Source organism: Cavia porcellus, unplaced genomic scaffold (genome assembly GCF_034190915.1).
Source record: "Cavia porcellus strain 051 isolate PalLab524CR breed Dunkin Hartley unplaced genomic scaffold, mCavPor4.1 scaffold_10, whole genome shotgun sequence".
Taxonomy (NCBI): domain Eukaryota; kingdom Metazoa; phylum Chordata; class Mammalia; order Rodentia; family Caviidae; genus Cavia; species Cavia porcellus.
In genome coordinates, this window is record NW_026947493.1 from 9,506,432 (window position 1) to 9,524,406 (window position 17,975).

Below are 17,975 nucleotides of genomic sequence, written 5' to 3' on the forward strand. Positions count from 1 at the left end.
TTGGTCTTTTTCCTTTTTTAGTAGTACTGGGGTTGAAACTCACGACCACACACTTGCAAGGCAGGCGTTTATGCCGCTGAGCTAAATCCCCAGTGCCACATTATTTATTTTTATATACTATTTCCAATATTAAAGGCTTCATATACTTATAATATGCAAATACAAATATTTTAGAATGTTAAACTTTATGAAAAATAGACAACTGGTACCAAGCTGATATCAGAGTCTAATTTAAAAAGGATGTTATTCCAGGTATATTGGTACATGCCTAAATTCCCAGCTACTTGATAGGATGAAAAGAAAGAGGATCTACTACTTGAGCCCAGGATTCAAGATGAGTCCGGGTAACATACTGATAACCTATCTCAACAAAGCAAAATGAAAAGAACAATTAAAGCAAAAGTTTATATAAATGAAATAAGATGGTTTACAATATGGTAATGCTCATATTGCTCATATTCATTCAAGATGCTAAAAGATAGGATCTTTTGTTTATTTAGAAAAATTAATGTTCAAAAAGGTTTAATTCTTCAGAACTTTGATTATGGTAATACCCAATGATGGCAATACAAAATAAATAACACCACTATACAATCATTCTGTATAACACTATCTCTTATTATATCTATAGATTGAAACTGAGTCATTGAAATGATTCTATAATTAAGTAAAGCAAAAATGCTGACCAGTAATAATGAGTTATTTTCAACCAATTTGTTGAAGAAAATGTATATATGATTATCAGTAGTTTTCATTTAATTATGGATTTAAAGAACAAGTTAATTCAAAAATAATTTGTTAAATTGTTAAAAGATGATGGATAGATAACAGCTGGCTACAGAGTCTCCCTGAGATAGTCAACATAGAATTCAACATAATACAGCATGGGGAGCCCCAACAGAGGGAGATGAATTCTCTCATCCCAAGAAGAAATTAAGGTGAGAAGAACCAATCAAACATACAGTCCCGGTGCTATTATTGGAACAGCTACAGGTTCAGTGCTCCCACTGTAGCGGGCAACTTGCCAAGCCGTCCGAGGTCCCACTGCTTCAACTCATTGGAGGCACAGTCAAATGGAGGTTGGAGATCAGCCAGCTGAACAGAGAGCTGAGTTGCGAGAGGAGCCTGCACTGACCTGTGGTGAGTGATGGGAGTGGAGCCATTCCATAGCAAGGGGGGCTCCAGCAGACAACATTCTGGGACCATGCAGGACTGGCAAGTACAAGGGGCAGCAGTGACTTCAGTCAATTGTTCCCTTCTCAAATGGGATTGGTGGAGTGAGCTAGGCAATCTGGCTGAGACTCAATAGGTTATCCTAAATCAATTCCCTATGGTGGCGGCGGCGGGGCACACTAACACAGTGAAGGCCTCAAAAGTTTGACTGCCCTGGAGGGAAGACAACACACTGTAATACAGTACCCGCCTCAGCAGCTTGACTGATCTGCAGGGGAGGGAACAATGGCAGAGAGGCCTCAATGAATAGAGAAGAAAACAGAATGAAGAAGATAAGCAGACAACTCACGGCAAAAAAAGAGCATAAAAGAAATGAGGCAAAGTAGGTTGTTTATAAAAGCTAATATAGATGGCCTTGACGCACTAAATTAAAAAAAAAAAAAAAAAGAACCTCATGTGGAGTAGATCAGGAGGCAGGGTCCACTGCGATGCAATTTATAGGAAATATAATTAACATGAAAAAGAGTACATGGACTGAAAATCAAATATGAGAAAACAATGATCTATGTGACAGAGAATCAGAGAGTAACGGGGGCAACTAAACCAGTACTTGGGGTAGGTTGGAAAGACAGGCTTTAACAGGTAAAGGAATACAATCAGAGATCAAGTCCAGGAGAGAGAAGGTTTGGAACCACTTAGGTAAATAGCAGGTTGCCCACTCCCCCTGCCACCGACAATTTAAAACCAAGGGTCTTGGTGAGACCCAAAAATGCACAGTGTACCCTGGGGAAGTGAAAGGGGAGAGAGAGTCTTAAAAACGATGGCAGATACTGTTACTAGTGTATCAAGATTTAAAACCCACATTACTTGCACCATCTAATCTTACATAGATTTTACTTTTTTTTTTTTGATAGATTTTATTCTGTCCCAGTATGTCTACTTGCATTAGATTTGTGGGCACAGACAGCTATCCCAAAAACATCAAGATATGGCACAGTAATCATCTTTAATTTCCTATTATCTTAATCTGGAGCCCTGGTTTTTATCATGACTGATCTTAGTTAAACCTGGTTTGTTTGATTGCTGTTTGGTACCGACAGATTTTATTCAAAACTGGTATGATTGATAGTATCAAGTCTGAGAAAATAGGCAACTACACTGAAAATGACAAGACTCTATGATACATATTCTGGTTTGATAACTGCTTGTTTTTGAAGTTTTATACTATATACAAAGTTTTTATTAATACTGTTATGTACTGATATATTCAAATATACTATGTCTGATGATATAGCCAATTCTATTGAAGATAACAAGAGACAACACAGGAACTATGGTAGAACTCCTTGTACAACAGTCTTACATGTCATTTTCATTTCATGTGTTTATAGGAATGTGTTTTGTTTTGTCTTGCTTTGTTTTGTTTTTCCCTCTAATATAGAAAGGCTAGAAATACATGTTAAGACTCATGCATGTGTAGAATCTATAAACAGTTTATGAGAACTGATCTTATGACACATGATGAAATGAATAGATACTTTGAAGAAAAAGAGACACTAACATACCCAGTGCTGATGCTGGAGTGTCATAATATGAAACCCAGCAATAGTGTTATTCTTTGTTCTGAGTGACATTAGCCTGCTTGGGTTTTTTCAATCTCAACATAATTGAAGATATGGATAACTGCATGTATGTTTAAGTGTAGAGGATTGATAACCATATTTCTAAGTTGTTGTTGGATAGTTGAACAGAACTGGTTGCAGTCTCACTGTTTGAATCCCCACTTTTTATGCTTCACTTCAGTATCTTGAAGAACTATTTGTAAGAGGACAATCTGTAATCACAACTAGTGATTTATTACTGTTTATTTTTTTCTTTAAAAGTATGTATTATTTCTACCTATTTTCTGTTTTGTTTAGTCTCTCTTTAAATAAAATTTTTAAAAAAGACACAACAGTACCCATTGCTGATCCCGGAGTATCATGATGTAAAACCCAGCAATAGTATTATTCTTTGTTCAGACTGAATTTAGCCTGCTCTAGTTTGTTTAATCTCAACATAAATGAAGATACGGATAACTGCATGTATGTTTAAGTGTATAGGATTGACAACCATGTTACTAAGTTTTTGTTGGACAGTTGAACAGAACTGTTTGCAGTCTCGCTGCTTGAATTCCTACTTTATATGTTCGACTTTTGTATCTTGAACAACTGTTTGTAAAAGGACAGTATGTAAACATTATCTAGTGATTTCTTACTGTTTATTTTTTCTCTGAACGTATGTATTATTTCTACCCATTTTCTATTTTGTTTAGTCTTTCTTTAAATAAAATTTTAAAAAAAGAAATTGTTACCTTAAGGTATTTATTTTCAATATTATTTTAGCTTTTTAAAATATAAAAAAAAACTCAAGTATATCACCTCATTGTGATTATAAAATCACAGTGAAGACAGGCATAATGATGCATGCCTATAATTTCAGCATTTGGGGGGCTGAGATAGTAGGATCACTTTGAGTTAGAAGCCAGCCTGGGTTACACAGTGAATATGGGACCAGTCTGGATTACATGGTGAAACCCTATATCAAAAACGTAAATTAAATAGTGCTTACTTTGGTAGCACATATACTAAAATTGGGATGATACAGGGAAGATTAGCATGGCCCCTGCACAAAGATAACACATAAATTTGTGAAGTGCTATATATTTTTCCCATGTTTACAGAAGCACAACTTGTAATGGCTGAATCATTGGAAATAACCCAAATGCCTATCACCTGAGGAACATATTAAAAAGAAGTGGTATTTTTATACAATGGAATAGTATTCAGCCATAAAGAATGATAAACTCAAGGCTTGTATATGTAAATGGATGCATCTAGCTAGCAATCATACTCATAAGTGAAATAAATGAGATTTGCATGGGTAAATACATTATTGTCTCACTAGAGTAAAAAAAACTGAAAGAGTAAATAACATCCAAAAGTTATAATAGATACAAGAAAAGGGAAAGAAACTGCTCAAAGGGAAATTTTATTGTTTGATCAGTCTTACATGTCTGTATCTTACATGAGCAATTACTTTGGGGCTAACAACGTAACAACAATGTAACAACCACTGTCAAATTCCTAACATCTTGTTTTGAAACCCAATATTGCCACTATTTTTGTTATTGTTGTCATGGTTATTGCCACTTTGCTTTGTTGGTTTTTTAATTGTTTCCTTCTTGATTTTTGTTATTTTGCTCTTTAAAATACAAAATAAATCACAATGAAATGTTCCTTTTAATTGTAGAACAATTACTTAAGAGATTCTCAGTTTAAGAAATATTTGACCACTACAAAGCACAATATCAAGGCTGTAAATAAATTCACCTGTTTATTTTAATCACTATTATGAATAAATATCTTACTAGATTATTAACATATTAGATGAAAATTCCAAATGAAAAAATTTACAGTAGTTTTTGCAGTCTGAGACCCTAAATACTATAGAAGTGGATTCTGAAACTTACAATAGTCCATTACATCTTACATTTGCATCATAAACTTCAATTTCTATGCTTTCTATACTTCAATTTCTGTGCTTATACATTAATCTGCTAATTTCTACACAGAGAAAAATAAAGATGAAAGTATTCCTCTTAGTAAATTACTTCAATCCAAAATTGATAAATTTTATTTCTCTTAAACGATGCCTAGTTGTCCTTCAATTTCTTCCGAAAAAATGGTATCCAAATAATTATTGCAAATAATGATCTTGTTCTGTTTCATTAAGAGAGTATAGCAATATATTTTCTGCAGGAAGTATTATGTAAAAGGGAATAGCTTTCCTTTACTATACTCACTATAAATACCAATTTTTTCTGCTTCTCCTGAACTCAAAATTTCAAAAACTCATAGAACTAGTTTTGTTGGGGAAAACGGAATAAGATATCTATAGACAGAAGGAACCAAGCATGCACCCAAAGAAGAGGAGGAAGTCAAATCCTTTATTTGGCTCTCCTGGCTTAGAGGAGTTCATTCTCTAAAAATCTCAACATAGGGGATAGAGTTATAGAAAGTTTTATAGATTTTAAGACAGAGAAAAGGGGAAGTTAAATACAGACAGGCAGCACAACTTAGGGAGTGAAATCACTGGAGAGAGGGAAGGAGGAATGAGATAAGTTGTAAACATCAAAGCTACATAAGAGGCAGGAGGGAAGAAATTACGCTGTGGGCAGAAACTGCTGTGATCCCACAAGACATAAGACTGGGGAACTAAGTCCCAATTTGGACACTTTTCTGCCTTAGTTTTATTATGGTAGCTCAAGGACTTGATGAACTAGGTTGAAATTCCCACTTTTCAAAAGCTAATCTTCAGGGCCAGGGATTTAGCTCAGCAGCATAAGCCCCTGCCTTGCAAGTATGCAATCCTGAGTTTGATACCCAGTAACAAAAAAACAAAACAAAACAAAAAAAAAAACACAAAGCTAATCCTCAAGAGTTGTATTAGTTTCACGAGTCTATTTTTCACAACATTAAATTTTAAGATACATATGATTACTCTGGATAAAGGAAAGTTTTGTGTGAATGATGATGAATATGAAGGCAAGAATTTAGCACTAACCTTTAGAAAACACTTTTAAAGTACACTCAAAATATTTCAAAATAGTATTTTTATGTAAACAGCAGTCTCTAAGTAAAATTTTCAAATTATTAGTATTGATAAAATAGATTAGTTGAATGTTTTCTTTTAAAATGGCATCATACAAATGAACCCACAGGAAAAAATTTATATGCTCTGAATATAATATTCTATGTATTTCAGCTTCCCTGTTTCTAACAGGTACAGAACTAGAATTCAAAACTGCATCATTCATAAGATACCCATATCAAGAAAAATTCACATAAGCATACTTTTTCATTTAAATTCTTGACTAATGGTAAGCTTAAAAATTCAAACACTCAAATGACAAAATAGTATTACTTAATGTAAGATTTCTCCTATGATAAAAAGGGAGAGATATAGCATGTTACAGATAGCATACATTTACTATGATGGTATTTAACCTGAAATATGATACCATTCTATAACAATTATGCATAATCAGGTACCCACTATCTCTTATTATGTCTATAGATCGAAACTGAGTTATTGAAATGATTCTGTAATTTAGCAAAGGAAAACTGCTGACACCTTTCATTAAAGCAAGCATCTTTCATAGGAGTTCTATTTTCATAATTAAGATATAATATAATTGAATATCATAAAGCTGGCAAAAAACTTTTTTTAGAAGTACTGTCAACTAAAAATTTCAAAATGGCTGGAAACAAAGATGATCTGTTTAAACTCAGTTATATGAAAGGAAAGGAGTAAATGAAAAGAAAATATGAGAAAGCAAGAGAAATAAACTTCTATTTCTAAACTATCGATCTTTAATGGAAGAGGGTTACATTGGACTTTAAATAGGCTTATTAAGTGTTAAAAATCGATCATTTCAGTCTTAATATTTAATACTGTTAGATTGTATTTCAAAGTAGTTTTATTATTTATTTACTCCAAACCTTTAGAGAATACTTCATTTGACAACAGGGGGTCTATTTCTAACAAGATAAATGCATTTACAGTGCCAAGTAATTACATATAGAAGCATTTGTCTTAATACATGCCATTCAATATTAAATATCATCCATTGGTAAAGCTCTAAAAGCCTAACTTATTTTCACCAATCATTAAACTGTAGTGCCTAATAAATAGGTTTAGTGCTACAATAAGAATCTTCATGTAAGAACAATATTCAAAACCAAATCAAAACACATTTAATCCGTACAATTACACTGTCATGAAAAGTCATTTAGGGTAAACAATTAACTGAAAATTAAAATAATACACTCAACATGAAATATACGCAGAATTGATGAGAGGGTTCACAGGTAGACTTAAATATTTTATATTATATGAGAAAAGTGCATTTGGCCTTTTATCTTAGTCACTTTCTCCATCACTAGAACAAAAATGTCTGACATTAGCAACTTAAAAGCAAAGAGGCTTATCTTGGTTCAGGGCTACAGCCCTGGCTGTTGTATTTTCAGAAGCATCTGTTCTACTGTGGGGGATTCCTTCCAAAAGTCCTTATGGGTGGAACATTTACCTTGGGTTTTTAGTAAGTGGAAGCACTAGGAAATCTTAAGAAACTTGACTAATTAAAGAAAGCACTTTTAAATTACATGACAATAATAGCAATGAACACATCACACTTATGAGGAAGCACTATTTGAAGCATTTTATATATAATACCTTCTTTAAATGTCTAACAAATGACCTAACAAAATGTCTAACAGATGACCTAACAAAATCAAATTTAAAATTTAAGTGTCTAACAAACGACCTAACAAAAATTAAATTACATGTACAGGATAGTTTCCATTATCATTATGTTAGCTTGTGAATAAGCCACACTGAATCACTGAAGTCATCATCAAATAGCCAAAACTGTGAATTATTATTTTTCTATAAACTGTGAATTATTTAAATCCCCAAGTGCTATAGAGTCACATTATACCAGTCACTTGGGTACCATGAGATATCACCAAGGGAAGGCCTGCAGCTAACAAGCTAGTCACAGTCACAATATTCAAACCTTTCTTCCTTTTACTTTTATCAAGGCACTTTCTTCTTGAACATATCTTTCCTCTTCACTTTTCTAAACTTCATACATAATTCTAACATTTAACTTCTCCTTTATGAGCCAGCATCCAGAATAATTTATCTCAGGATTTCATAGCAAAATGTGAATGCAGATATATTCAAATGGAGTTGCAAAAGTATCCATCACATGGCCTCATACAAGCTAAGCACGTATTACTACTACTGAGCTATATCTCAATCCATACTTTTTTTCAAACTACAGCAGTTACTATTTTTATGGTTACCCACTATTTATAGTAACTGCTAATTTGTTTTCCATAAACTGTGGTCAGAAAGTTTCTTATTCAAATCAATTTACTTCAAAAAGAAAAATACATATTAAGAAAAGATATGTAGGGGGCTGGGGATTTAGCTCAGCGGCATAAGCACCTGCCTTGCAAGCAGGCAGTCGTGAGTTCGATCCCTGGTACCGATAAAAAGCAAAAAGACAAAAAAACAAACAAACAAAAAATGTAACTTAAAGAAAAGATATGTAGTGCATGACAGAGGCAGACACAGTTAAAATCTTTAAGGCATATAATAATGATTGATGCTTAGAAATTGACTCTATAGTAAACACTGTAATTCACTGACTTTAGTAGGTATCCCTTGAAATAGAACTTCTATTGCTTATGAACATTGTTACCCTTATCCTAAGTTGTTATTGGCTTATTTAGCTTATCATACATTTTCTAAAAGGTAGGCTTCGCATTACTTAAGTGTAAACTTTTTCATTTATTTGTACACCTCTCATGTAGATAATGTACTTAACTATGGTCTTCTTGTAAATCCTTACTATACAGCCCAACTGAAATTTTGTTACTTCCAGCTGAAATCTGCCTTATAAACTTCTGTTTGACACTCTGTTCCTACATAAGATCCAGTGTGATTTTTTTCCAAGACATTAAGCACAAAACTCAAAGTAAAAAGCTCTAAATTCAGGCCCATATGTAACCTTTTCACTCTACTTTGACCTCTCTCTCAGTATCCTCAGGCACAAAAGCTCCCTTATACCGAATTCCTTAAACTAAAGTATAGCTTATAGTCACCTTAGGACTTTCTACATTCTTATTTAATCCTCAGGGAACACTGACTTTCATGCCATTCAGATATCTCTCAAATTCAAGTCAGCACAAAAATAGTTATTCCTGGAGAATATCTAATTCACTAATTGATCTTAGTTCAGCCAGGCATGGTAGTGCACTGCCTGTAATCCTAAAAATTTAAATGGCTAATAGGCATGAAGATCCCTAACTCAAGCCTGGTATGGCCAATTTAGAGACTCATCAAAATCTTGTATCAAAATAAAATTTAAAAAAATAAAAGATATGAGAAAGGGATGTAGCTCTATATGAAAGCCTGGAGTTCAATTCCCACACTACAAAAGCAAATAGAATGAAATTCAAAATCTTGCCAGTTCAACTTTCAAAATATAATTCACAATCAGACAATTCCATACCAAACCCAACCTGATATGGATCACTGCCACCCCCAACAACTTCTATTTAATTGCAGCCAATAAGCTTCCTGTTTCCAACTGTGCCCTTCTACAGTACTTTAAGTGATTCATTTAACTCAGCTTGCATGCAAAATTTTACTCATCACCTGTTTTTCTTCTCAAAACTTTCCCATGGCACATCATTTCAGAATAAAATAAAAATCTTCAGAAAATCCTACAGGATCTTGTTCCTAGCTAATGCTTTAATCTTTTATCTGTAAGACTCCCTCTTTTCACTGAGTCTTTCTATAGTTTCTCAAATGTACTTGCTACAGAGAGCCTTTGTACTTTCCTCTGTTCCAAAAGCTGTCTTACTCTTCAAGGGTACGTTCTCCTCAAACGCCTGGCTCAAAAGTTGCCTTGTTTGTGAAGTCATCTATGACCACATTCCCAGATACAGCATATACTCTTCCTAGTCTTCAACTTCTTATGTAGCTTTAGGTTTCTTATTACATTTATCCCTAACATGTTACAAACTTACTTATATTTTTATTTCTATGCACCATGACTCTTTTATAAGCTCTAGGAATGTAATAGAGCTTGTCTACTTTACGCACTACTGTATTTTCCAGAAATGTTACCCTTATAATTTATTATAGCATTCCTGATAAAACTGTATATTTAAGGAGTCACAATAAAGCACAATGAGAAAACTTGTTGAATCTTATTTATTTAAATCAGCTTTCAAAGACTCTTGAGGTGCACATTAGGAGTATATATTAGCACAATATTAATATTAAGATTACAGTCAGTGATATTTGAAGACAAAACACATAAAACTGACTACATGACTAAAGATACAGCTCAGTCGAAGCATATTTGCCTAGCATAAAAGAGGCTACATTTCAATCCTACCACCAGAGAGAGAGACATGCAGACAAAGAATATAAATAGACTCAAAAATAGGTGACTAAGACCTTCAAATAATTGTTTTGAAGGAACATACATCATTCCCTCTAGGTTACAGTATTTCTTTACAGAGAATCTGAGGCAGGTTAAAGGCCAGAGTACACTGTCAGAACCAGAGGAGAGAGAAGGAGGACCCAAGTTCTCTGAAGAATAATAGATTCTAAGACCGCTCAAGGCACGTGCAGAGGTGCATGAATGACACACGCACACATTTTTGTCATCTACACTCATCTGTACTTACTCATGGCATTATTTGTATAAGATATGAAGCTGTCATCTTTAACCTTGTCCTTTGGCGAAATCATCCCCTTTCCCCTTGAAAGGAGGGAAGAATAAAGCAGCATGATATCTGTGCATTCTACTCAACCTGTTACTTATACTCCGTAAGTCAAGCCTAACTACTAGAGGAAAAAGAACTCACTCCTATTCTGGGCCTGAAACTAGGCTAGCTTTGATTTTCCCTTGAAATACCCCTTTCCACCACACACCCAAGTAACTGGGATTACGCATGTGTACCTCTATGCTCAACCAAAAGCCTGATCTTAAATCTAGCAGTACATTGGATAAAAACTGTCCAATTTTATTTCAACTTTAAGAGTTTAAGATATATTATGTAGTTATACCAACTCCTCACTATGAATGTAATCATTATGGTACAGTACTAATAAATTTTTTAAACAAATTTACATTTTCAAAAATCTCTTAGATGGTAGTAAATATTATGAATTATTTTATAATGTTCAAGGCTTACAAAGTTTATCCTTTATAAGTAAATAATAAAAGCACCAACTGCAGCTCAGTTATAAAAATATGTCATAAGGGGCTGGGGATTTAGCTCAGCGGCATAAGCGCCTGCCTTGCAAGCAGGCAGTCGTGAATTCGATCCCTGGTACCAATAAAAAGGAAAAAGACAAAAAACAAAAAATAAAAAAACAAAAAAAAGAGAAATATGTCATTAAACCAATGATTAAAATTCCAGGTTCATTAAAGATTTTAACCACTCATACTTCCAAGTATTTGTATGTATGTTACAAAAAACAGTACTTTAGCAATAAAAAAGGAGTTTGAAATTACTTAAAATAACATCTTGTTAATATTTCACATAAGTAGACAATGTCTTATGACTAATCTTTTAAGTCAATTTTATCAAAATGTACACACATATAAATATAAGGTATAACATATAAGTAAATGTACTGTTATTTTGAAACATTATTTCTTTTACTGTTATCCCAATTATTTTCTCTTAAAAATAAATTCTAGATAAAAGATATCATACTATAAAGAAGGTCAAATTGTGTCTATTTTTAATTTTATACAATACCTACTGCATGACTAATACAAAAACTAAGTAAGTCGTGTGTGGGGATATTGATAAAAGACATCAGTGTGCGATACAACATTTCTTGTTACAGTTTCCTGATAATAATAAATCTGGAAAATTCTTCAGAATACAACAGATATATAACTAGTGACATTTTTAAAAGGTTACACTGATCTCAGCTAAATAAAAGGGTAGATTGTAAATATAGTTTAGGAATAAACTAAAAGGATGGCTTAATTCCTCTTGATATAGGTAACATTGTGTGCAATAGCTTAGAGAAGACATAGTACAGATACATTCCATTCAAAGGATGAAAAGAATTTGCCTCAATTTGGTAGATAATCAGGCTCAATCTGTATAGAAAGGAACTTTACCATACAGAGTTTACAAAAACAAAGTCAAAATTTTGCATCAGAAACCAATTAATACTTTTATGTAATGGGGAAGAAATTTCCCTTGCTGCTTCCCATATTCAATCTTTCTGCATTTATTCCAAACTACATATCTTAGCATTTCCATACATGAAAGAGGTGAAAATATTTATTACAGTAAAAGGCACACTGTCATTAATTTCCCCTCAGAATTCTCCCCCTTGCTTCAAACATACTCATCCAATTATTCTTGCCACTTTCTGAAGCAGGTCTAGGATGTCCTCTTTCTTTAGTGTCTCCATTGCACTGCTGTGACTGCCTCAGTGTCCTAAATCAATTCAAAATGTTTACGTCTCATGGTCATTTTAACTTCAGGAAGTTAATAAGGTGGAGGAAGACATTTTTTACAAGACTGCCTTCCTTGAATGGCACTGGGAAGCATTCACCATATATTTTTTTTTTATCACATCTCACCTGTGAAGACAAGGAAGATTTACACAATTGCTTCAGAAAGTGACAAAAGTACTATAGTAAGTATATTTGAATCATGCAGGAATGGAAAAGTAATGTTTGAAGGGAATTCACACAATGTGACTTTCACTATAATAAATTTTAAAACTATTCACTATATGGCAGACACTAATTTTCTTATCAAATTATCACCTGTCTTTAAATCCCCTTTTCCCCAATTTGATTTGATGTACATGTAACTCCTGTGGTAAATCAGACTTAATGTTAGCCACTTACAAAAAGTTTAAAGTTTAACTTACAAAAAGTTAAAAGTTAAAATTCAAGGAAACAGAAGAATGTAGTATTTGGGGCTGGGGATTTAGCTCAGTGGCATAAGTGCCTGCCTTGCAAGCGCGTGGTTGTGAGTTCGATCCCTGGTACCAATTAAAAAAAAAAGAATGTAGTATTTGACATATAAGAAAAAGTATTCATTACTTATCTGAAAATACTGAAATACTGGGCATTTTATATTTTCTCTGCAAACTCTAGCAGTAGACAGATAAAGAGTCAAGTATCCATGGGAAAATACATGATTTGTTCATTGTCCGAGTTCCTGAATTAAGAGATCCAAACTTTCTAAGAGGAAGATTCTTAAAGAATACAACCAAAAGCAAGACAGAGTTGCTTTCCCAGAGCTGCTCATGATGACCACTAGAAAAGATCACAATGAACTACTGAAATATACTGACCAACACTAAGGGAATTTGATTTTGAATTAGCCTGACAAAAGGAACTGCAAAGAAATATAATACCAGAGATAAAGACACTGATGGCTATCAGTTGGTGGAAAAATTAAAATACCTTGAAAAAAATACAAGAGACATTGAAGACCTTGCTGAGCAGAGACAGAAAATGTAAGACTATCCTTTTTATATTAAGAGTATTATCTTTTAACCTGAAGAGGTGGGGGTATTGTTGATTTGTTGGGACTATATTCATTAAAATATATATAAATATTTTAAATTTTGTATAAATTTCAATAAATATATATGGCAGCCTACAGGATTTTATGGAATAGAAGCTTTGAGTGAGTGCATACATTTTTTAAAAAATTCAATTATGCACTATATAAAGCATGTTATATTCCATATTAAAATAAATAATTCATTGAGTGATAACTGCAAAAATGACTAGCTATTTGCTCACTGAGAAGCTTCTCTATACTTGGACATAAAAACCAAGAAGCCTCAGTATGAATGTACAAAGATTCCCATTGTAATAGGAAACCATCATTATTTCTAGAAATAAAACTACAATTCTCCAAAGGTGATGATATATAAATATATAAAGCCCTTACACAATTGAAAAGGAAAAATGATAGACGTTTTTAATATTACTCTTCCTGGTGCTATGGTTTACAAACTTATGATTTTGAGGAAGATGATCGCCATGATTGTGTTCGTCACCCCATGTAGAGTTTGCAAATGGAACCAAAATTTGTCAAGTATTTGTTTCTAAACCAAACTGTTTCCAAACAGAAACTTTAGTGAACTGAGGTATTACTAAATTATGGAATAATGAATTTTCACAAAACATACTCCTGACTTGGAGCATGTTCAGTGGTTCTTGGTTCAGGGGTACAGCCCTGGCTGTTGTATTTTCAGAAGCATCTGTTCTACTGTGGGGCAATTCTTCCAAAAGTCCTTATGGGTGGAACATTTGGGTTTTTAGTAAGTGGAAGCACTAGGAAATCTGAAGATTTTTCACGCTCACAATCTTTCACATTCATATTGACTGGAGTAGTTCCACCTTTCCCCAAAATACACTTATGTAAACATACTTCCATACGTTTTATAACACCAAGACCAATTAGGTATTGATGTGACATACAACATATATACACAGGCATAAATATAATCCCTCAACATGAGAAAAGTTATCTCATTTCATTTTTATGAGGTGTAAAATTTAAAGTACTAAAAACAGAATACACTAGGCTAACATAAAATTCTTCAAGTTACAAAACCTAAAAGCAACTATCAAAGCATTTTTCAAAACATCAATGATTAAAAAACATAATTCTATAAACTTAATGTAGAAAAGATGTAGGCATGAAAGTGTGTATGAAATTATGTCAGTAATAAAACTCAATAAATGTGTGTATATATATAAATGTATATATATATATATATATATTTACACAAATACTATCCTGCCTTATAGAGAATTTTACTATCAAAAGTACATACCTCCTCTTCCCTATACCTACATTTAGGCAGAAGATGGTAGCATACTATCTAAAATTTCACTATACAACGAAAGAAAATGTATAAAAAAATACTCTGATTTAAACAAAATCACTGGACATATAATTTCTAGAACTGTGATCATACATGCCTAAACCTCCATTAACAATTTAAATTAGAAAACAATTCAAAATGATGGAGTGATTGGCAACAGCAATTCAGCCTTACCAAGATTTAGAATCCAGATGCAGGAAAATACAATTTGGGGTTTAAAAGAAAAGGGAGACAAACGGCAGACAGAGGTAGATGCCCAGGAATTATAAATGAACTCATAAAATTTAATAGAGAAGCTGATGAGGAAAGTCACAGTGCAGAAGGGACTGAAATAGTTAAGACATGCTACAAGTCCACACTCAGCAAAGCAAGTACAGCAGAGGAGATACAAGGAGAAAAAAGTGGTGGCCTAGGCTAGAGGCTGTTGAGACATACAGGGGCAGGGCAGGGTTTTGCTTCACAAGGACTCAGTTCACAGACAGCAGCTCGAAAGAAACCCCAATGTAGGGACCCATCATATCCATGGAAAGAGCGAGGGATTGGGCACCATTCTAGATAAAAGCTGAGTGTCTGAACTTGAAACTCACAGTATCCAAGGGAAAGTTTACTTCAGGATTCCCACTCAGTCTTTTTTTTTTTTCCACTTTCTTTCTCTCCTTTTTTTTTTTTTTTTTGTACCGGGGATCCAACTCACGACCACCTGCTTGCAAGGCAGGTGCTTATGCCGCTGAGCTAAAATCCCAACCCCTCCCACTCAGTCTTACCATCCCAGAATGACTGGGGTGAGTGACAGCAAAATGAGACAGCCAAGAACAGGGAGTGAGCTGGAAAGAGACACCCTGAGGGATATGAAATCAAAAAAGGACATAGACCCCAATCTTCTATGGCCACAGGCGAGGAATGACTTCAGTTACTCTAGGTTTAAAAGTCATAGCACGGAGTAAATTCCAATCCTCACCCTACTGCCTGCATCTGCCATGACTATGAGCTCTGACTACTTTCCTATAAATCTACAGGCATGAGTAGGGATACATCTTCATTTTGACACCATGGCAGCCTGCATAAGCAGAGGGACCTCTGGAACGGAGAGTATACCTCCAAAAACTGTGGGTCTTATGGTAGGACAAACAACACTGAGAATTGGTAGACTTCAAAACTGGGATCTGAGAAGACATAGCTCCTTTTAAAAATAAAAAAAGGAGCTTTTATTTCTTTCTTTTCTCTTTGTTGTTTGATGATTTACTGGGATTTGAAGTTGTTTTCTTTAACATTTGTCATTTTATTCTTTTTATCTTTTTCTTTTTAAAATCTCTTTTTTTTTTCAATTTTTCCCATTTTAACTTTTCCTTTGTCTTCCAAATTATTTTTCTCCTTTTTAGAATTTTATCTTGTTTCACAGTTGATATTTTTGCTACCTTCAAAAATTAATAAATATACTGTTATGCCCCAATAGGCACTTTTGTTTCATTTCTCTCTTCCTTCTCATGTTCTATAGTTTACATTTTCACCCCATCACTGCCACAACCACTACCTATGAAATCAGTTTACATTTTCAAATTTTTCTTCTTGCACTCTCTTATCCCAATCCCTATTATCTTTACTAGTATAACTATAAATTCTACTGATCTTTAGTTAACTTTTATAATTGCTATTAAATTATTTTCTCCCATTAGTGGAGATATAGCTATCATATTTAGTACATGTTAGCTATATGTCAAAATCTGGGTTTACTGTTCATATCATAATTTTGGATTTCTTCTCTATATTTAAGAGTAGTAAATTAATTTCCATTCTGTGTTAGATGATACTTCTATAGCAGATTTATTTGATATTTCCAGTCTCACATAATTGTTGCCATTAATGGATTTACTACGAAGGAAAACACCCAGACCTTTGTGACATTAATAATACTAGAGTCTGTTCCTACAGAACAGCATGTTAAGCCAACTGCACTTAATTCTACCTTCTGAAATTAACATAGGTGGATATAGCATGGGGCAGAGACAAAGGAATATAGATGACCAGGTACAAAGTACAGCATTGAAAAGCTAAATAACTAAAGAGATGTTCAGATAGCCCCAGTTTTCTAGTATATAAGAGCCAACAAATCTCAGCTCAAAATAAAATAAAACACCAAATATAGAACAAACAACAATAGAAACATAAGGAAAAAGGCAATAAAATGAGCCCCAACTTCCCCAACATTAATCCAGGGCACGGACATTCAGAACAGCAACAACCACACACCTGAACTATTAGAAAGGATAACAGAGGAAGTTTAAAAAAAATGTCAAAGAGGTGTTCCATAGGTTAAAAAAAGACATAACAGAAAATACAAGTAATAGTCAAAATAATCAGGGAGCTTTTTAGACACCACTAAAAAGTTAGCTAAGTTAAACAAAACGATACCAAAATGAATGACCAGCTTAGCAGGGAGCAGATTTCAATCAGAAATCGAGTAGTTTAAAAATTATATTGAAAGAATGGGAAGCAGAAGTGACCAATGTGAGAGCAGAATATCAGATTAGAAGATAATCATCAAAAACCAACTAGTAAAACATATCTTAAAAATAACCAAAGAATTTGGAAAAAAGATCCCAAAGCTGCTAGATAATGCAAAGACAACTTACACTAACATGAAATGGATAAGTAAAAAATCAGAAAGTACAAATGGCATTAAAAGATAGATGACTGTTTAGAAAAATAACAGCAGAAAACTTCCCGAATAGAAGGAAAGAAAAGACATACAGATAAGTGAGGCACACAGCACCTCAAAACCCACACTCAAAAGTGAACCATTCCATGTAACACGATAGTTAAAATACCAGAAGCCCAACATAGGTATAAAATCTTAAAAGCTCTTAGAGAAAAACAATGATTCAGTTATTGGGGTTAAATACTAAATTACAGCGCACTTCTCAATACAATCCTTAAGACCCAGGGAGGCTTGAAATGAAGTGTTTCAAGTCCTAAAAGATAACAACTTCCTACTCCATGTTATATATGCTCAACAACTTTTCACTATAGCAAAAGAATCAAATAGAATGAACACACCTCACAGAGTGAACAATTAAGCAGAAGAGAAAAAATAAGCAAAGCAGCAACAGGAAAATAATGCAATGATAGGAGTAAGATATTATTTTTCAGTAATAACTCTAAATGTGAATGTTTCCAATTCCCCAATCAAAAGACACAGATTTTCAGATGACTCAAAGAAACAAAATACAATATGCAGGATATAAAAAATACATTTAATTAAAAACTAAATTACAAATTAACAATCA

The 17,975-nt window shown here is 33.5% G+C and overlaps 1 protein-coding gene and 1 non-coding gene across 8 annotated transcripts in view; one reads left to right on the top strand and one right to left on the bottom strand.

The window, feature by feature from the left end:
* Tbc1d5 (TBC1 domain family member 5) overlaps positions 1 to 17,975 on the bottom strand; it is a 615,865-nt gene that overhangs the window by 390,648 nt on the left and 207,242 nt on the right. The gene's annotated exons all lie outside the window — the stretch shown is intronic.
* LOC111754713 (U6 spliceosomal RNA) lies at positions 3,776 to 3,882 on the top strand. Its single transcript, XR_002789382.1, has one exon. It is a non-coding gene; the product is annotated as a U6 spliceosomal RNA (small nuclear RNA).